The sequence below is a fragment of the Thamnophis sirtalis genome, unplaced genomic scaffold, assembly GCF_051295495.1.
Source record: "Thamnophis sirtalis isolate CommonGarterSnake01/CBP01778 unplaced genomic scaffold, rThaSir2_p1.2 scaffold_10, whole genome shotgun sequence".
NCBI lineage: Eukaryota > Metazoa > Chordata > Lepidosauria > Squamata > Natricidae > Thamnophis > Thamnophis sirtalis.
The window spans coordinates 5,793,671-5,815,817 of NW_028261390.1; positions in this window are offsets into that span (position 1 = coordinate 5,793,671).

Genomic DNA, 22,147 nt, shown 5'->3' on the forward strand with positions numbered 1-22,147 from the left:
CTGCGTTTTGAATCCAGGTTTGGTTGAGTTCTCAGATGCCATGTGGTGAGTTGGGTAAAGAGCTAATCATGCCTTAATCCCATCCCCCATGGAGCTGAAGGGGAGAACTCTTTATTATGTAAAGGGACTGGCTTGGCCTTCTTAATGGCCCATTGACAAAGTAGGTGGGGGCAGGAAGCTGCAGGGAGCTGTTCTCTCTTTGAAATATGTTCCTCCCTTTTCACATCCAGAGAAATATTCTGCCTTTTCAATATTTCCTAGGATATTTCATTTTTACACGCCGAACCAGCAGTAATGGCGGCATCAACCCACCACCTCCTCAATCTCGGTTGGCCCCAGCTCTAGCTCATCGTCCTTTTCAGATTCAGACTCCAACGAAGGGATGACGTACAACAGGGCTCTCCAAATCTGGCAAGTTTGGACTTTAGTTCCCAGAATTCTTCATACAGTCATGCTGAGAACTTTTAAGACTTGTGGGTTTCTGGCTGGGGAATTCTGGGAGTTGAGGTCCACAAGCAGTGGTGGGATTCAAATAATTTAACGACCGGTTCTCTGCCCTAATGACCAGCTGGGTAGGCGTGGCTCGGTGGTCATGTGACTGGATGGGTGTGGCCAACTCAATGTCACTCATGTCGATGGGCACTTCGCCTTAGCTGTGACAATGTAATAAGGGTTAACCGGAGAGGCAGTTTCTGTAAGCAGGTCAATAAAGATTAGGCTAGAAACAACACCAGAATGTTTCCTTCCTGCCTGCCTTCCTTACAGGATTAGCCCTGCAAAGTGGAAAGAAACAAAAGGAGATTTCTTCCAACAATCAGTCCTCCGAACTGCTTAGAAAGTTAAGAACCGGTTCTCCCGGATAGGTGCGAACCGGCTGAATCCCACCACTGTCCACGTCTTAAATGTGCCAAGTTTGGAGACCGAGATCTACAATTTAGTTAACAGTTTGGCCCGTTGACCTTCAGTCCCGATTTTTCTCCACCTCAATCAAAAGCAATTTAAGATTCAAGACATCTTCAAATCTGGTCAGCTTTACAAATGAGCTTTCACTTTTTTCCCCCCTGATTTCTTTATTTGATTTCTCCTTCGTTCAGCCTGACTTAATGATAATAAATTTATGGCTCATCACAGGGTGTACGGCTTACTTCAAATGGTCTGAAAGCTTTATTAATTTCTCCCGAGGTTTTGATGGAAGCCTCCTGAGAACGGTTGCTTGGAATTTATCGCTCGATTAAGGCCCTATAAATATTTTGGCAGATTTTTTGCTTGTTTACCGAAGAGGTTTCTACTTACCTCAGCATGAAAATCAATTGCACAAATTAAAAAGTCCTGCCTGCTCCATGGATGGATTGTGCGAATTATCATTCCTGAGAGATGCTTGAAACTCTCAATCAACGTCAAAATAATTTTTGTTAAATCTATGAAGAAGAAGAATAGTAAAGTCAATCATCAGTAGTCCTTGTTGACTATCTTCATCATCCGAAATATCTGTCTTGAGATGAATTGCAAATTCTTGTATGTTTTGTAATACTGTATTTTTTGGAGTATAAGACACAACTGGAGATGTGGCTCTCTCGATGCTACATATTTTCATATATGGTGGACCTGCCAAAAGGCATTTTGGATAAAAATATGGTGGATTATGCAAAATATTTTTAAAAGAAGGATAAAGTTTACTCCTCAGTTATTCTTACTAGGTATAGGTACTGACTTTACAGTGGTAGAGACTAACTTGATTTTGCATCTAATAACGGCAGCAAGACTGTTGGTGGCGCAATACTGGAAGAAGGAAGATTTGCCTACAACTCAAGAATGGACATTGAAAGTTACAAACTTAGCCGAGATGGCTAAAATATCGGCATATCTTAAAGATCACTCAAATGAGAGATATAAACGAGACTGGGAAAAAATGGATTGACTATATACAAAATAAATATGGGACCAAGAAATTCCAGTTAGCCTATGCTTAAGATCAGAAATGATTTAAATTGTTTAAAGTTGGTTCAGCAAGAAGAAGCTAAGGTCAATGTAGAATGTTATTAATTTTTCTTATTTCTTTTTTTTCCTCAATAGATTTTAGACTGTGTTTGTTAGAAATCCATACCGTGTACGGGTTCTGGGAAGTCGGGGGGGGGAGGTGAAGGGGGGTTGGGGGAGAGGGTGGAGGGAGGGAGGGGTATATATTAGGCTAGACAAGAATTTGGTGGTAAACTAGGATTATTTTGATATACAAGAAATTGTACTTCGATGTCTTACTGATTGAGGAATGGTGAAATGTTTGCCTTAAAAGAAATAAAACTTTTGAAAACAGAAAGACACAACTTTATTTCCCCAAAAAAGAGGGTGGAAATATGGGTGTGTCTTATACATTGAATACAGCATTTTTCGCCTCCAGAAACCAGAGGTGGGTTCCTATGAGTTCGGACCGGTTCAGCCGAGTCGGTAGCAATTCGGTCTGCCACGCCTCCAAATCGGTTCTATCGTCTTGATTTTTGGTTCTGTGCATGCACAGAACAATCTTCATTGCAAAAAAATTTGCGTGCCGAACCGGTATTAATGCCGGCAGCAATCCACCCCTGGAATTGGGTATGTCTACCTTAATAAGAAGAAAGACTAGGGCGATACGATAGCAGTGTTCCAATATCTCAGCAGCTGCCACAAAGAAGAGGGAGTCAAACTATTCTCCAAGGCACCTGAGGGCAGGACAGGAAGCAATGGGTGGAAACTAATCAAGGAGAGAAGCAACTTAGAACTAAGGAGGAATTTCTTGACAGTGAGAAGAATTAATCAGTGGAACAACTTGCCTCCAGAAGCTGTGAATGCCCCAACACTGGACGTTTTAAAGAAAAGATTCAATAACCATTGGTCTAAAATGGTATAGGGTTTCCTGTCTAGGCAGGGGGTTGGACTAGAAGACCTCCAAGGTCCCTTCCAAGTCTGTTATTCTATTCTATTCTATATCCAAGTTCTTTAGGGCCTCCAAGCGTATCAAAACAAATTGTCGTGAAGTTTGCTTCGGGTCCCTGAACGGTGAAAAACATTGGCTACTTGAAGAAAAACATTTTTTTTCCATGAAGCATACGCAACCAGTGATGATTGATTTCTTGTTTGAAGCCAGCCGTATGATTTCATATGCCATGGCTTCAACAAACACTTAAATATAACCTTAACGTGCTATTGGCCTTTCAAACGTGCCTTAGAGTTTTGTTTTTAAGTAGAATAAATACCTGTTTCATATGCTATTACTGTCACTGATATTCATAAGCCCCAGTGGGAAGGTGTATATAAAATGGGAAGAAAGGAAAATAAAACATACTTCCAAAGGGAGGTGAAACTAATCAGCACAAATAACAGAACTGCAGAGTTGGAAGGGACCCTGGAGGTCTTCTAGTCCAAACCCCCCCCCCCCCCTGCTCAATCAGGAGACCCTATACCATTTCAGACAGATAGGTTGTCCAATCTCATTTTAAAAATCTCCGGCTAGATAGATAGATAGATAGATAGATAGATAGATAGATAGATAGATAGATAGATAGATAGATAGATAGATAGATAGATAGATAGATAGAAAGAAAGAAAGAAAGAAAGAAAGAAAGAAAGAAAGAAAGAAAGAAAGAAAGAAAGAAAGAAAGAAGTTTATTTATATGCCGCCCTTTTCCCTGGGGGGACTCAGGGCGGCTCACAATCCAAGGGGGAGGGGGAGACAAACTTTTTAACATATAAGACAATACATAATTAAAAAACACAACATTCATACCATTCGGGCGGGTTACAGTCTTAGCCCCAGGCCTGACGGGATAGCCAGATTCTGAGGGCTGTGCGGAAGGTCTGGAGGGTGGTGAGGGTACGAATCTCCACGGGGAGATCGTTCCATAGGGTCGGAGCTACCACCGAGAAGGCTCTCCTCCACGTAGTTGCCAGTCGGCATTGACCGGCAGATGGAACTCGGAGGAGGCCTAATCGATGAGATCTAATAGGTCGCGTGGAGGTAATTGGCAGTAGGCGGTCTCTCAAGTACCCAGCTGGCTCATATTTAAGCGGTTGTGCACTAGGAATCCAAGATCACTTTCTTTTCTGGAGAAATGCTCCAGAAAACTAAACAGCCGAATGAGGCCAGTGCCATTGAAGAATCCGTGGGCTTCCCAAAATATTGGTGAGAGTCATCCCGGTGAAAAATAAGAAAACCAGGCAGTCATCACAAATAGTCCTTGAGTTACAATCACAGCTGGGGCAGGATTTCGGTTGCTAAGGAAGGCAATTTGTTGTAAGTCCCAATTGATTTTATAACACCATCTGTCTGGGAAGGAGACTTAAGAATAAGTTGTGGGCTTACTGCACTTGTATCCACATATTTATTGTTCAAGGAACTCAGCAGCTGGAGAAAGCAAGGTATCTTATAAATATACATCAAGCACACATTCTACAAAGCCTTCTACTGCAGAAGGCTCCCCTGTTGAACACCTGCCTGGATATAACTTTTCCCTCCCAACATCCTGTTGAAATGCATCACATTTCTCACTATGAATACCAGTAGTTTTCCACTTACGGCCATTCCTTTAGTGGCGTTCAAAGTTACGACGACACTGAGAAATGTGACGTTCCGACTATTTTTCCATACTTAGAACTTGTAGCCTCTTCATGGTCATGTAACCAAAAATTTGGATATTTGGCAACTGATTCATATTTATGACGGTTACAGTGTCCCGGGAACATGTAATCCCTTTTGTTATTTTCTGATGAGCAAAGTCCATGAGAAGCCAGACTCACTGGACGAACGCATTACTAACAAGCAAAGTAAGAAAAGTAACAAACTGGGGTAAAACTCAGTTAGCAAATGTCTCACTTAGCAACGGACATTTTGAGGTCCATTGTGGTTGTAAGTCGAGGACCACCTGTAGATGGATTTAATTTATTAAACCATTGCCAGGAATGAGTCTGGATAAAAAGCTTCACACCTTAGACCAGGGGTGTCAAACGCAATTTAATTCATTGATTTCCTTTCCTTTTTCTTTTCTTTTCATTTCCTCTCCTTTCATTTTTCTTCCCCCTTTCCCTTCTTTTCTTTTCCTTTCCTTTCTTTTCTTTTCCTTTCCTTTCTTTTCTTTTCTTTTCCTTTCTTTTTCTTTCTTTTCCTGTCCTGTCCTTTCCTTTCTTTTCTTTTCCTTTTTTTCTTTTCTTTTCCTTTCCTTTCCTTTCTTTTCTTTTCCTTTCTTTTTCTTTCTTTTCCTTTCTTTTCTTTTCCTTTCTTTTCCTTTCTTTTCCTTTCCTTTCCTTTCCTTTCCTTTCCTTTCTTTTCTTTTTGTTTCTTTTCCTTTCTTTTCTTTTCCTTTCTTTTTCTTTCCTTGCCCTTCCTTTCTTTTCTTTTCCTTTCTTTTCCTTTCTTTTCTTTTCCTTTCTTTTTCTTTTCTTTTCCTTTCCTTTCCTTTCCTTTCTTTTTCTTTCTTTTCCTTTCCTTTCTTTTCTTTTCCTTTCTTTTCCTTTCCTTTCTTTTCCTTTCTTTTCTTTTTCTTTTCTTTTCCTTTCTTTTCCTTTCTTTTCTTTTCCTTTCTTTTCCTTTCCTTTCCTTTCTTTTCTTTTCTTTTCTTTTCCTTTCCTTTTCTTTTCTTTTCTTTTCCTTTCTTTTCTTTTCCTTTCCTTTCTTTTTCTTTCTTTTCCTTTCTTTTCTTTTCTTTTCCTTTCTTTTCCTTTCTTTTCCTTTCCTTTCCTTTCTTTTCCTTTTTTTTCTTTCTTTTCCTTTCTTTTCCTTTCTTTTCTTTTCCTTTTTTTTCTTTTCTTTTCCTTTCTTTTCCTTTCTTTTTTCTTTCTTTTCCTTTCCTTTCTTTTCTTTTCCTTTCTTTTTCTTTCTTTTCCTTTCCTTTCCTTTCTTTTCTTTTCCTTTCTTTTTCTTTCTTTTCTTTTCTTTTCTTTCCTTTCTTTTCTTTTCTTTTCCTTTCCTTTCCTTTCATTCCCTTCCGTTCTCCCTTCCTTTCCCTTCCTGGCCCTTCCCTTTACTGCTCCATTCCCTTCCTTTCTCCCTTCTCTTCCCTTCCCTTCTCCTTTCTCCCTTCCCCCTACCCTCCTTCCCTCTCCTCCCTTCCCTGCCCTCCCATTCCCTTCCTTTCCCTTCTTTATTCATTTTCTCTTCCCTCTATCTAACCATCTTTATTCTTTTCCTTCCACTGGAAGAAGGGAAGGGAGCCTGTGTAAGTCTGTGTGTGAGAGAACATTTAGTATTTGCAGGCAGGGATTGGTTATTCTATAGCAGCTTCATATCCTACGGATTACTTTATTTAACTTGTATTTATTTTTTCTCCTGCCTGGATTTCTCTGTGGCTTCCAGCGGGGATTGCTGTCTGTGTTTTTAATTACTTCCATGTCTGTCCTTCTGATGGGACAGCATACTTAAAACCAGGGTCACACTCCTTTGATTACGGAGCAGGAGAACAGTGGGATATGGTTTGTGAATGCTCTCTTTAAACCTAACTAAAATAACAGATGCCTTTTAAGAGCAATTTCCTGAAGGAACCAAAGTAATTCGCCAGCTGTGAATTTTTCTCCTGGAGCAAAATTGGAAGGTTGACCCTGCAAATACTGGCCATTCTTTGAATAAGCGACGTGCTGGTTTATTTTTTAAAAAAAATGATTTTATAAGGCGAGATAATTCTCGTAAGAAGTTTTTCAGAGTGTTTTGACGACACAGCAGCCTCGGCTCAACGCACAGCGAGAAGTAAACTTTCGTCTTAAGTTCAGCTTTTAGAGCCCTTTGTTAATAGGACGAGTGGGCAGATGAAACGAACAGTTTACCGTACAATAATCATAATGTTATGAATGGGAACTGAAAGGAAACATAAGCATGTTCCTAATTAATTATCTCTTGTTCTTTGAAATCTGTAGAGGAAGGGGGGGGGGTCAGACGATGTCAGGCGGGAATATAATGCCAGCGTCCCTGAGGATGAAGATTGCAATTTAAACTGACCTTTAAAAACAACAAACCAATTTTTTTTTAATCTCCTGGAAGGTGTAATTATTTCTAATGTTATGCCGGGCGAACGACATTATATCAGAAGGATAATCGTTTATAGAAAAGCTTCGTTTTGAAGAGATTAGCTGAACCGTAATATTTTCCTGAATAGCGGCAAACCATCCTACGCTTTAAACCACGGAACGTACTAACTAGGGGGAATTTGGAAAGTAGGCTGGCGCTTCGCTTTTATAAGGGCCAGATTTCTCTCTTCTTCTTCTTCTTTTTTTTTTAACCCGAAAGGGAACTTTTAAAATGAAATTATATTCAGCAGCTGCAGAAGAGCTGGCATGCATGCAGCACAGGGATTGTGTGGGTAGCCTTCAAGTTAAAACCACAATTGAGCCCTGAAATTTCTGTTTGGTAAATGAGGCATTTGTGCAATGGGGTTTTGCCCCCATTTTACAACCTTTCTGGCCACAGGTAGCCTTTGGCTACCTGAGAGACCTCCTCCTGCCATTTACCTCCCAGAGACCTATAAGATCACACAGACTAGGCCTCCTCTGGATTCCATCTGCCGGCCAATGTCGACTGGCAACTCCCCAGGGGAGGGCCTTCTCTGTAGCTGCTATATACAGTACCTATCATTATCTTTATCTATCTATCTATCTATCTATCTATCTATCTATCTATCTATCTATCTATCTATCATCTATATCTATCAGCTATCTATATCTTCATTATCTATCATTATCTATCGTACATCTATCATATATCTACCCACCTACCTACATATCTACTTATCTATAATCTATCATCTGTCTTTATATCTATCTATCCATCCATCTATCCATCCATCTATCCATCCATCTATCCATCCATCTATCCATCTATCCATCTATCATTTATTTATGTATCTATTTCATCTATATCTATGATCTATATATCTATCTACAGTATCTATCATTATCTATCTTTCTATTTATCATCTCAATCTATCTTTCTATCATCTATATCTATCATCTATCCATATCTTCATTATCTCTCTATCTATCATTTATCTATCTATACATCTATCTACCTATCTATAATCTGGCTATCTAACTATCTATCTATTCCCTGAAGGAACCTTGGATTGCATTATACCAAGCAGTTGACTAAAGGAGTCCTATCCAAGGTTATAATAGGGAGAAAACATTTCACGCCCAAGCCATTTCAAATGCAAAGCCATTGTTTCAAGTGCAAACTTGAAACAACCCCAAATTGAAAAGTTTGACATACCGCCAGGGTACAGTCAATTTATCTGGCAATTCTTCCAAGCTGGGAAATCTCCCTTTTCAAAATTCAAAAATTCAAGCACAGCAGGTTGCCCAAAAGGACGAGGGTGTATTTCAAGTGCAAAAGAGCATTTTAAAAAAAACTTTAAAAAGCTGTTTAGAATTGGAAGCGGGATGTTTTGCATTTAAGGGGGCTTGTTTGAACAGCGCGGTCTATTAAAAATTTAAGAACAAGCAGAAAAAAAGTTTTAAAAGATGCTTTTATTTATTCATATCCCACTTATTATTTTTACGAATAACTCACGTTGGTCAACCTAATCAATATTCCTTCTTCCTATCTAACTATCTATAATCTATATCTAACTATCTAACTATATATCTATTCCCAAATTAATCTGTATCATGTAAAAATGACAAGTGAATGTTTAGTGTTTCTCCATTTTAAATGTATTTATTTATGTCTGTATTCATTTATATCCTATCTTTATTATTTTTTATAAATGTCCCAACCTGGTGAACATACTGTATATACTCGAGTATAAGCCTAGTTTTTCAGCCCACTTTTTGGGCTGAAAAAAGCCACCTCGGCTTATACTCGAGTCAGTGAAAAATTTGCCCGAAATGGAGGAGAAAAAGGGGTGGGGCCATGCCGCTGGGTGACACTCGTGAATGGCCCAGTGCCCCTGTGAGTTTCCCCTCCCTCTGTGTCAGTTTGCCGCGCAGCGCGCACCGCACCATCCCCCCTCCTCACGTTCTAATGTAATGCAGGGCTGTCTTACGATTCCCCTTCCTCCCCCTCCTGCCGCTCTGCAACGATGTCCCACCTCCTCCTTGTTATGGCAAGCAGCCACATAGCGATGTCCCACCTCCTCTGGTACAGTGATCCAATGATAGGAATCACTGTGCCGTGTGTCATAGGAGGCGGGACATCACTCCCGCGGCTGCACGGGACATCATCATCAAAGCGGGACATCAGCATCATGAGGTGAGTGAAGTATTTCATTGAATACACCGCTAGTTTACTGTTTTTCTTTGAAATAAATATTCAAAAACATTATTGGTATCTATTTTTATTTTTGAAATTTACCGGTAGCTGCTGCATTTCCCACCCTAGGCTTATACTTGAGTCAATAACTTTTCCAGTTTTTTGTGGTAAAATTAGGTGCCTCGGCTTATATTCGGGTCGGCCTATACTCGAGTATATACGGGTACATAATACTCTTCATCCTCCTATTTTCCCCACAACAACCACCTTGTGAGGTAAGATGGACAGAGAGAGTGTGATTGGCGCACCCAGCTGGCTTTCATGTCTAAGGCGGGATTAGAATTCACCAACTTCTGATGAGGCAAAAAAAAAAAAATGCTGTATTCAGTGTATAAGACGCACCCAGATTTCCAGCCTCTTTTTTGAGGGATTATACTCCGAAAAATACAGTAATTCTCTTTTGAGCTTTACCTGTGCTAAAGGGAAACCCTTAACTCTTGCGGTGTGCCCAAAGGAGGAAGTAACCGATTGCCAACCTAAAGAGAAGGAATCGAGCAGGTCCCTACCAGCAAGTTGATCAGCTGGACTTGAGTAAAGATAATAAAACCACCTGGCTGAATCTCTTTAAAAGAGTTTTCCATCTCTCTCTTTCAGCTCCCCCCTCTCCGAGTTTCACTCCTGGTGTTTCTTTAAGACCGTGGCTCAATTGTACCCAGATACGGGGCAAGCTCAGGAGGGAGTGATCGATAACCGGAGGTTATTGCATTGATCCCCAACTTTGCTTTGTATTCACGGGGGGTTGAATTTTACATTACGTTTCGAACCAGTGGGAACCGACCTCTTCTGGAGGCAAGCTGCCCCACTGATTAATTGAAGAAGTTGTGGGGGTTTTTTTATTAAAAAAAATTGATTTTCGCCTATTTCATAGATTTTTTTATTTTACTCTTCAATGGCCTGATTCGATTTTCTAATCCAATGCTTCCTCCTCTCATTAGTCGAGGTGGTTCCTTTTATTCACTTATCTTTATACCTGTCCTTTTCATTCTTTGGCACAAGAACAGAAATCTGAATAAGGATGCAGGGGTGGGGGGTGGCAGATTCAATAAAGAAAGGAGTTTTTCAAACACGAGAATCTATAGCGGAGCTAACACTACCTTAATGTCTCTCTTCGATTTCAACAAAAAAAAAATCCACAATAGTGTGAAAAAAAAATATTGCTTGCTTCTGGAAATAGCACTGAGAAAGTTTGCATTTTAAATGTTGGCTTCGGGGGACTCTCGTTTTAAGAAATCTGCATTTTAAAAATTGCTAATTTATATCGTTGTTGTTAGTTGTGAAGTCGTGTCCGACCCATCGCAACCCCATGGACAACGTTCCTCCAGGCCTTCCTGTCCTCTACCATCCTCTGGAGTCCATTGAAGCTCACGCCGATTGCTTGGGTGACTCCATCCAGCCACCTCATTCTCTGTCATCCCCTTCTTCTTCTTTTGCCTTCCATCGTTCCCAGCATGAGGCTCTTCTCCAGGCAGTCCTTCCTTCTCATTAGGTGGCCAAAGTCTTTGAGTTTCCTCTTCAGGATCTGGCCTTCTAAAGAGCAGTCAGGGTTGATCTCCTCTAGGACTGACCAGTTGGATGGCCCTGCAGTCCAAGGGACTCACAGGAGTCTTCTCCAGCACCAGAGTTCAAAAGCCTCCATTCTTTGGCGCTCAGCCTTCCTTATGGTCCAACCTTCACAGCCATCCATGGCAACTGGGAAGACCATAGCCTTGATTATACGCACTTTTGTTGGCAGGGTGATGTCTCTGCTTTTTAATATGCCATCTAGATTTGCCATAGCTTTCCTCCCCAAGAGCAAGCATCTTTTAATTTCTTGGCTGCAGTCCCCATCTGCTGTGATCTTGGAGCCCAGGAAAATAAAATCTGTCACTTCCTCCATTTCTTCCCCATCTGTTTGCCAGGAATTGAGAGGGCCAGATGCCATGTTCTTAGTTTTCTTAATGTTGAGTTTCAAGCCAACTTTTGTTCAAATCTCACCAGGCTCAAGGCTGACTCAGCCTTCCATCCTTCCAAGGTGGGTAAAATGAGGACCCAGATTGTTGGGGCCAAGAGGCTGGCTCTGTAAACCGCTTAGAGATTTTTAACAGTTCAGTTTGATTTTATTTGTAGGCCGCCCTTTTCCCTGAGGGGACTCAGGGCGGCTCACAGAAACCAGGGAGAGGGGAATACAATACAATACAATACTAAGACAACAACACATAATAAAATAATACGCAACATGCATACAACATTCGGGCGGGGTAATGGTCCTTATCCCCAGGCCTGACGGCTGTAAAAGAGATGGCTGTAAAAGCACTGTGAAGCGGTATATAAGTCTAAGTGCTATTGCTGTAGCTATTGCTATTGCTAGGTTCTATGACCTAAGGAAAGAAACAGATTGTAAAATGGAAAGGAGGTTTGTGTGTGGCTTATAGAGTGACTGACGGAAAGAAAGCCGTTAAATCTGTGCCAAGTGATGGATTTTTTAAAGGAAAGTAGATGACTCAACACTCAACCACAAGCATGTATGCAAAAAGAAGAAAAGGCTAGAAGATATGTCTACAGAGGTACATATATTTCCTGGATCTATTGATTTATCAAGATGATAGATAGATAGTTACAATAGATAGATAGATAGATAGATAGATAGATAGATAGATAGATAGATGGATGGATGGATGGATGGATGGATGGATGGATGGATGGATGGATGGATGGATGGATGGATGATGAGATTGGAGATAGAGATAGATGATGATGATGATGATGATGATAGATAGATAGATAGATAGATAGATAGATAGATAGATAGATAGAATGATAGAATGATAAATAGGATAGAGAAGATGATAAGAGAGATATAGAGGGGGAGAGAGGGAGAGATAATGATAAATTAGATATAGATAGATAGATAGATAGATAGATAGATAGATAGATAGATAGATGATAGATAGATAGATAGATAGATAGAATGATGGATAGATAGATAGAATGATAGATAGATAGATAGATAGAATGATGGATAGATAGATAGAATGATAGAATGATAGAGAAGATGATAAGAGAGATATAGAGGGAGAGAGGGAGAGAGATAATGATAAATTAGAAAAATAGATGGATGGATGGATGGATGGATGGATGGATGGATGGATGGATGGATAGGGAGAGAATGAGAGAGATTGCAGATAGAGATAGATAGATGATAGATAGATAGATAGATAGAGAGAGAGAGAGAGAGAGAGAGAGAGAGAGAGAGAGAGAGAGAGAGAGATTCTGTAATTTTTAGGTTTTGTAAATTATATTTCCCTTGTATATATTAGTTCAGACTATAGTGTTAGTACAGATATCTTCATGTTTAAAATAAACTTTCCCATTTGTGTAAGTGTGTCTGTACAGCATGTCAGGTTTTATTGCAGGATTGTTCTTGCTCATGTGATGCTGAAAACATTGAAGAGGAAAGTTGCCGTAATTGGAACAAGAGTTTTCGGTCGTGCTGAGTCCCACTGAAATTTAGTGTCTTCTCCTCCGCCTCCTTCCCTTTCCTCTACAACCTGGATGATGAAAAACAAGACACAATTTTTTTTCTTAATACTATTACTCTTTCTCTATTAATTACACTTTGTCCCTACTGGGGGGAAAAAGAGATCAAAATTTTATTTCAAGGGCCAAATTAATAGCCAGATGTCCAGGAAAAGGAATTAGATTTCAAGAATTGATATTTTTATATATCTAGTCCAATCTGCACAGGTAAAATTTGTTTATAAAAATTGACCCCTTGGTTTCCAGGGTCCTTGGGAGACTCCACAAAAGAACATTTATAATATTTATGAATATTTCATTCATAAATTCATTCACATTGATGAATATTTCATTCATAAATGAAATATTTTCCTGGTAGCACAAAAAGTGGTGGTTTTTTTAACCTAGGGTTACAGGCAGGACTAGAACTCACCTAGTGATTAGCCCAAATTCACCTAGCCGGCTTTCATGCTTAAGGTGGGACTAGAACTCACAGTCTCCTGGTGATTGGCCCAAAGTCACCCAGCTGACTTTCATGCTTAAGGCGGAACTAGAACTCACAATCTCCCAGTGATTGGCCCAAAGTCGCCCAGTTGGCTCTCATGCTTAAAGCAGAACTAGAACTCACAATCTCCTGGTGATTGGCCCAAAGTCACCCAGCTGACTTTCACGCTTAAGGCAGAACTAGAATTCACAATCTCCTGGTAATTGGCCCAAAGTCACCCAGCTGACTTTCACGCTTAAGGCAGAACTAGAACTCACAATCTCCTAGTGATTGGCCCAAAGTCAACTAGCCGACTTTCATGCTTAAGGCGGAACTAAAACTCACAATCTCCTAGTGATTGGCCCAAAGTCACCCAGCTGACTTTTACGTTTAAGGCAGAACTAGAATTCACAATCTCCTAGTGATTGGCCCAAAGTCATCCAGGTGACTTTCACACTTAAGGCAGAAGTAGAATTCACAATCTCCTAGTGATTGGCCCAAAGTCAACTAGCCGACTTTCATGCTTAAGGCGGAACTAAAACTCACAATCTCCTAGTGATTGGCCCAAAGTTACCCAGGTGACTTTCATGCTTAAGGCGGAACTAGAACTCACAATCTCCTAGTGATTGGCCCAAAGTCACCCAGCCGACTTTCATGCTTAAGGCAGAACTAGAATTCACAATCTCCTAGTGATTGGCCCAAAGTAGCAATAGCAATAGCAATAGCAGTTAGACTTAGATAACGCTTCATAGGGCTTTCAGCCCTCTCTAAGCGGTTTACAGAGTCAGCATATTGCCCCCAACAACAACCAGGGTCCTCATTTTACCCACCTGGGAAGGATGGAAGGCTGAGTCAAACCTGAGCCGGTGAGATTTGAACAGCTGAACTGCAGAACTGCAGTCAGCTGAAGTAGCCTGCAGTGCTGCATTTAACCACTGTGTCACCCAGCTGGCTTTTATGTCCAAGCGGGACTAGAACTTCCAGCCACCTCACTCGTCAAAGCAAGTGAAAAATCCATGCAGGCTGGATGTGAATGTGCCTTCCTATTATATTATATTGCCGTTCTCCAGATCATTTTTCCTCGTTCACAAATGGATACTCATGGCCGATGGCTTAATTTGACAAGGGCTCTGGGTTGTAGACCCATTCAACTCACGAGACAGTCCATTCCAAAGACATACAGTGTCTCCTTCGCTCCAGAAGGCCAAAGGGGGGAAAAAATTCTCCCATAACCCACCTCTCCTCTTACGGCTTCCTTTCCCCCTTCTCCTGCCCCTGCCCCTTCGTCCAGAGCCCCCGCCGCGGGGCCTACGCTTCCTCATCCAGCGACAGTTTCTACTGCTGCTTCTGCTGCGGTGGAATCGTGCCATGATGTTGGTGTGGTCTAGGCATTCAAGCCATGGGAGAGGAATGGGAGCATCCAAATTGTTGAAGCAGCCTTACAGGGACCAGGCTGACTTCCCAGCCTCTTTATGGGCAAGCTGCACATTGTGATGCAGGATGACACAAGGGGTTTCTATGGAAACGCCTGCCCAGGTACTTTGAGGTCTTATAAGGCAAGTGGTCTCCCACCTTGGCAACTTTAAGACCTGTGGACTTCAACTCCCAGAGTTCCTTGCTGGCTGAGGAACTCTGGGAGTTGAAGTCCACAAGTCTTAAAGTTGCCAATGGTTGGAGAGACCACTGCTGTGAGGGGCCTTAAACCATCTAAATTAAAACCATGCCTGTCCAACCTTGCCGACTTTAAGACCTGTGGACTTCAACTCCCAGAATTCCCCAGCTTGCGATGGTGCAGTGGTTAGAGTGCAGCACTGCAGGCTGCTTCTGCTGGCTGCCTGCAATTCGGCAGTTTGAATCTCACCAGGCTTGGATTGGATTGGATTGGATTGGATTTGGATTTATTACATTTATATGCCGCCCTTTTCCCCGAAGGGGACTCAGGGCAGCTCACAATTCAGTCAGGGAAAGGGGTACAGACAAGGGATAAAAAAAGACAAACATAACAGTTTAACATACACAATTTAAAACACACAACAACCATACCATTCGAGGAGGGGGGCAGAAGCTCTTTAGCCCCAGGCCTGTCAGAACAGCCAGGTTTTAAGGGCTTTGCGGAAGGCCTGGAGGGTGGTGAGGATTCGAATCTCCACGGGGAGCTCGTTCCAGAGGGTCGGAGCAGCCACAGAGAAGGCTCTCCTCCAGGTAGTCGCCAGTCAGCATTGGCCGGCGGATGGAATTCAGAGGAGGCCTAATCTGTGGGATCTGATCGGTCTATTGGAGGTAATTGGCAGCAGGCGGTCTCTCAAGTACCCAGGTCCAATACCATGAAGGGCTTTATAAGTGACGACTAGCGCCTTGAAGTGTATCCGAAGACCAATAGGCAGCCAGTGCAGCTCACGGCGGATAGGTGTTATGTGGGTGAACCGAGGTGCACCCACGATCACTCGCGCGGCTGCATTCTGGACAAGCTGAAGTCTCTGAATGCTCTTCAAGGGCTGCCCTTGAAGAAGGTTGACTCAGCCTTCCATCCTTCCGAGGTGGGTAAAATGAGGACCCATATTGTTGCGGGCCAGAGGCTGACTCTGTAAACCGCTTAGAGAGGGCTGTAAAAGCATTGTGAAAGCCTCTGGAGCCTGGGGAGAGCCAGAAACAGGTCCATCACACACCAGCGGGGGGAGGGCGGGGGTCATGCATGCATGCGCTCAGGGAGGGTTGCTCACGCATGGGCATGGGGGTCGCACGCATAGAATTATGGATGTGGGCACGCCTGCCCATGACCCCCCTGCGCTCCCCCTGCTTTTAGCCATCACTGCTCTAGCGACTTTATAAAATTCACCCAGAAAAATCTAAGCGTGCCCTTTGATAATCCTCACTGGCGAAGCATCTAAAATTCTTTCCAAGCACTGGGCTAGTTTAAAAGAAAATTGTATCCACCATGAGGTGAGCGATCAGAAAAGCCGGCAGGCCGTTGTTTCCCACGTTTTTTTTATTTCCAAGCCAAACTAGTCCTCCTCAAAAAAAAAAATGAAAACAGGATATGAGGATTTGATGTTAATAGAGGATTTTACAAACAAGTAAATGAAATGTCAGCATGTGGTTATGGATTAAATCTTTGGCATATTTAAGGACGAAGGATATTTAAATAACTGTAGTCAACTAAAAGTGGAGGTATAATGATGTCAATATGGTAAAGATTTGAGTTAATATATTTGAATTAATATGAATTAATGGAAGAGATGCACCAAAACATGTTGTAACCAGCTGATATACTTTTTTTTATAATATATACCTGTGTTCCTTTTTTTTTATTATTTCTCTTTTGATTTTTTCTTTTCCCACTGGTGTGGGCATGTATTGTTTAAGAAACAAAAATTATTATTATTATTATTATTATTATTATTATTATTATTATTATTATTTTACAATTGTATCACAGCGGCCAGTTGTTTCGCCGGATTTGGCATTGGTTACTAGTCGGGCCCCACCCAGGGGCCTAGGACATCGTAACGTATTTTCGTAATATGCGTGCAGATCCAAGCAGTGAGGCTTTTTGCATTTGACTGATGGTGATTTTGTCAATTTTTAACTGTTTTAAATGTAATTCCAGTGCTTCTGGAATAGCACCCAGTGTGCCAATTACCACTGGAATTACCACTGCTGGTTTGTGCCATAGTCGTTGAATTTCGATTTTTAAGTCCTGGTATCTTGCGATTTTTTCATGTTCCTTCTCGCTTATTATTATTATTATTGTACAATTGTATCACAGCGGCCAGTTGTTTCACCGGATTTGGCATTGTTGTTATTATTATTATTATTATTATTATTATTATTATTATTATTATTTTAAAAAAATAATAATTATAGTCAAATGAAAATGGATATATGATGATGGTGATATGTATGAATATTTGAGTTAAAATGCTCGAATTAACATGAATTATGTTTGTTGACTGTGGAAGAGATGCATAAAAGTCTATTTGTAACCAACGGATACACTTTCTATAGCATGTAAAGAAAGATGTTGTATTCGTTTTAAATTAAAAATAAATTGTTTTTTTTTAAAAAATGAAAGCAGTGGAATGAAGCTATAATTCGTCAGGAGGCTGCCTATCCCGCAGCGTGGCTAATTCAATCTGCAGAGAATTCCCATCGCTCACTCTTCCAGCTTCATACCTCATCCTTCCAGGAAAATGTCAAATTAAGAATGCAAACTGGAAAGCAGATGAAGTATCCTAATTGGATGATCGGGCATGGCTCCCTTAAGGCGGGAAGAAAGAAAACAAAAAGTCTAATAAGTTAATACATTTAAGCAGAATTATTTACTCCCGGAATATTAAAAGTGGGGGGTCACCCTTGTTTCCGGATGGGAAAGTAGCAGAACTTAGTACATCTGCATTTCGGCCAAACTGTAAACATTCGTTGGCATTTAAACACTATATCAATTTAGTAATTTAATATAGAGTAGGCTTTCCTCATTATGCTGTGACATTGCCCTGACAGATGGGATGGTGCTGGTATCTTGGAAACCAGATCGAGAAAAGCCTGGTTTGGTTGCCTAAATATTGTGCCATGTGTATTAGTGGATAGATAACCTCAGAACATATGTTTATGCATATTGATGCACACATACCTCTGAAGTAAGAGTTGGCAGCCTTAATCATTTCCTTGGCTCGGCTGATAAGGGAGGAGAGCTTGTGGCTTAGAGGTTAATATAACTTGCCTAATATGTAAAAACAGCCCAAGTTTGAATCCCAGAAAGGATATTGCTAGCTGATGAGAGCTAAATAGCTTTAAATAGATCTATACTAGTCTCCCTTTATTTATGTATCAGCACAAATGCAACACAAAAATGGTTTTCTGCCTGGAAGGCTCTTAGGGTGGAGCTGAAAGGCAAAAGGGAAGCAGTATGCTCCCTCCCATATTTGGGCATACCAGGTGCTTTGACATAACACTTAATCATTCCCTTGGCTCAGCTGCTAAGGGAGGAGAGCTTGTGGCTTAGAGGTTAATATAACTGCCTAATATGTAAAAACAGCCCAGGTTTGAATCCCAGTAAGGGTATGGCTAACTGATGAGAGCTAAATAGCTTGAAATAGATCTGTACTAGTCTTATTTATCATTATTTATTTATTCCTCCCATAATTGGGGCTTACCAGGGGTTGTAAAAATCTAATAGATACCTTTCACCCTGGCTTCGCTGATAACGGATAAGAGCCTGTGGCCTAATGGCTAAGAAGTCTGCCTAGTATGTAATATAGCCCAGGTTCAAATCCCAGTAAGGGTATGGCTAGCTGATGAGAGCTAAATAGCTTGAAATAGATCTATACTAGTCTCCCTTTATTTATTTATCAGCACAAATAAAAATAAAAAAACCACAAATATAACAAAGGCAACAGTAAAAATATTGGGTTTCTGTCGTGATGGACTCTTGTGACGAGCCAATTGACAGATGATGGAAGTGGTTGGCTTCCTCCCATAATTGGGGCTTACCAGGGGTTGTAAAAATCTAATAGATAGATAGGTAGGTAGGTAGGTAGGTAGGTAGGTAGGTAGGTAGGTAGGTAGATAGATAGATAGATAGATAGATAGATGATAGATAGATAGATAGATAGATAGATAGATAGATAGATAGATAGATAGATAGATAGCAATTGTGCTGATAAATAAATAAAGGGAGACTAGTATAGTCTAATCATAACCATAAGGATATGGCTAGCTGATGAGAGCTAAATAGTTTGAAATAGATCTATACTAGTCTCCCTTTATTTATTTATCAGCACAAATGCAACACAAATGTAACAAGGCAACATAAAAAAAATGGTTTTCTGCCTGGATGGCTCCCAGAGTGAGCCGATAGACAGAAAAGGGAAGCAGTATGCTCCCTCCCATACATGGGCATACCAGGGGTTGTGACACCATACATACATACATACATACATACATACATACATACATACATACTTTTGATCATGTGACCATGGAAATGCTGCAACAGTTGTAAGTGTAACAAAATGGCCATAAGGTCACTTTTTCAGTGCCATGGTAGCTTCAAACGGTCAGTAAATGAATAGTTGTAAGTTGAGGATTGCCTGTATAAATAAACAAAGAAACAAATAAAATGGATTGGAATCTGGACTTGGTGTTCCTAAAATGAAGCCCCTGAAATGTTATTTATTTATTTATTCATTCATTCATTCATTCATTCATTCATTCATTCATTCATTCATTCATTCATTCATTCATTGCTGGAAGCAACAGACCTCATCGAACAAAATCTACTCTTAGCCAAACAGCCACTGCGACTCATTTCATCCTTTTAATCGGCCTCCAGTTTGATGGATATTGAAACCAGAAGTCCCAGCTGAAGGACCCTCACTTTGAGGAAATGTCATCCCTGAGGAAAAGCGAGCGCTTTCGGATGAAACGATTGAAATTTTCCGAGAAAAGAGAAAAAGAAAGTGCTGTGTAATTATAGCCGAGAGCAAAATGACCAATCAAGGCGATAAAGAAATCATCAAGATTCTTGAAAAGAACAGGAAACTATATTTTGAATAAGATACGTGTCCTCCTTCACAGGTACAGGATGTCCTAAAATAAGAGCCAAGGTGGCGCAGTGGTTAAATGCAGCACTGCAGGCTACTGCTAGATCAGCAGTTCAGCGGTTCAAATCTCACCGGCTCAGGGTTGACTCAGCCTTCCATCCTTCCGAGGTGGGTAAAATGAGGACCCAGATTGTTGGGGGCAATATGCTGACTCTCTGTAAACTGCTTAGAGAGGGCTGAAAGCCCTATGAAGCGGTATATAAGTCTACTGCTATTGCTATTGCTTCGCACATCCATAGAATGAGCTGGATTTTGAATCTCTTTTCATGCATCAATGGGCCAGTTCAAAACACCTCTGAACATAATATTAAAAGCCTCTTTAAGTTAAAAAAAATAGTTTTTTTTTAAATCTAATCAAGGAGAAAAGCAAACCAGAACTAAGGAGAAATTTCCTACAATCAATAGCTTGCCTTCAGAAGTTGTGGGTGTGCCAACACTGGAGGTTTTTAAGAAGAGGCTGGATAGCCATTTGTCTGGAATAGTATTGGCTCTCCTGTTTGATCCGGGAGTTAGACTGAAACCCTTGTTCCATCTTTGTCCTAAGTTTTTTATCATTTTTAATATGATGCTACTGTTTTAACTGTTGTCTAGCTTAAGGAAAAGAAGGACTAGGGAAGACATGATAGCAGTCTTCCAATATCTCAGAGGCAGTGGTGGGTTTCAAAAATTTTTAGAACCTCTTCTGTAGGTGTGGCCTGCTTTGTGGGAGTGGCTTTCTGGCCATGTGACCCGGTGGGAGTGGCTTTCCGGTCATGTGACTGGGTGGGCATGGCCAACTTGTAAAATGTGGTGAAACTCACTTAACAATGCTCTTGCTTAGCAACCAAAATATTGGCTCAGAAACTCTGGCAAGTCTTAAAGTTGTCAATTTACAAGACCCTTGCACCCCTAACCCTTTAGGGAAAAAAACCCTGAGGCGTTCAAACCTGACAGCTTTAAAATTTGTGGACTTCAACACCCAGAATTCCTCCTCCAGTCACATTGGCTCAGAAACTTGGCATTGAAGTGTGTAAGTCTTAAAGCTGTCAAGTTACAAGACCCTTGCACCCCTAACCCTTTAGAAAAAAAAACCCAGGGGTGTTCAAACTTGATAGCTTTAAGACTTGTGGACTTCAACTCCCAGAATTCCTCCTCTTGCTCTTCATCTTGATGATGGGTGGACGGGCGGGGAGGAAGGAGCTGGAACCGGTTCTAAACGGCACCGTAGATTTGTGGAACCTCTTCTATAGAAGAGGTTAGAAGTGGCAGGAACCCACCCCCCCTGCTCAGGGGCTGCCCCAAAGAAGAGGGAGTCAAGCTATTCTCCAAAGGACCTGAGGGCAGAACAAGAAGCAATGGGTGGAAACTAACCAAGGAGAGAAGCAACCTAGAACTAAGGAGAAATTTCCTGACAGAACAATTAACCAGTGGAACAACTTGCCTCCAGAAGTTGTGAATGCTCCAACACTGGACGTTTTTTAAAAAGAGATTGGATAACCATTTCTCTGAAGTGGTGTCCTGTCTAAGCAGGGGGTTGGACTAGAAGACCTCCAAGGTCTCTACCAACTCTGTTATTCTCTGCCCTGCTCTGTTCTTCTCTGCTTTGCTCTGCTCTATTATTCTATTGTTGTATACTTTCGGCGTTGTAAGCTGCCCAATTTCATGGATTGATAGGCAGTGATAGAAATTGAATGAACAAACGAATGGACAAACAACAAAGAAAGAAACAAAAAAATATCCACTCTTTCTTTCCTTCCTTTCAAAATATTTCTATGTTCATTCATTTCTCTGTGAATCTAGGTTTTCTTTCAAATACGATGCAGGTCTGCCTGCATTCAATGACAGCCGTTCTGAGCTAAATCTAGAGGTTCGAAGCAACTATATTAAAGATACTTGTCTTTTTAATGGGACTCATTATTCCCTACATATGTCCAGAAGTAGGAATTCATAACAAGCACTCCTGCTGAATTCAAATCTCCAGCTTTTTCCTGAATAGCAGTCTCAAGCCAGCCCAATTATTGAATGTTGAGAAGACTTTAGTCCTGGGTTTGGCTACGAGCAATTTCAACCAAACTTGGTACACGGATGACTTACTGTCTGGAAACAAATATTGTGGGTGGTAAGACACCCCTAAAATCTGTGTTCTGTTAAGATACAGCCTGTTGTGCCTTAAAATGGCTTCTACTGTACTGTCGTAAAATGGCTTCTACTATGCAGAGTTGCCATGGTAATGGCTTCGCAGTACTCCACAAGGGGGCTCCCTCTGGTAAGGGGGGGGGGAAATCAAAAATTAGAAATTACATTTGACCTGGACATTTTCGCCCA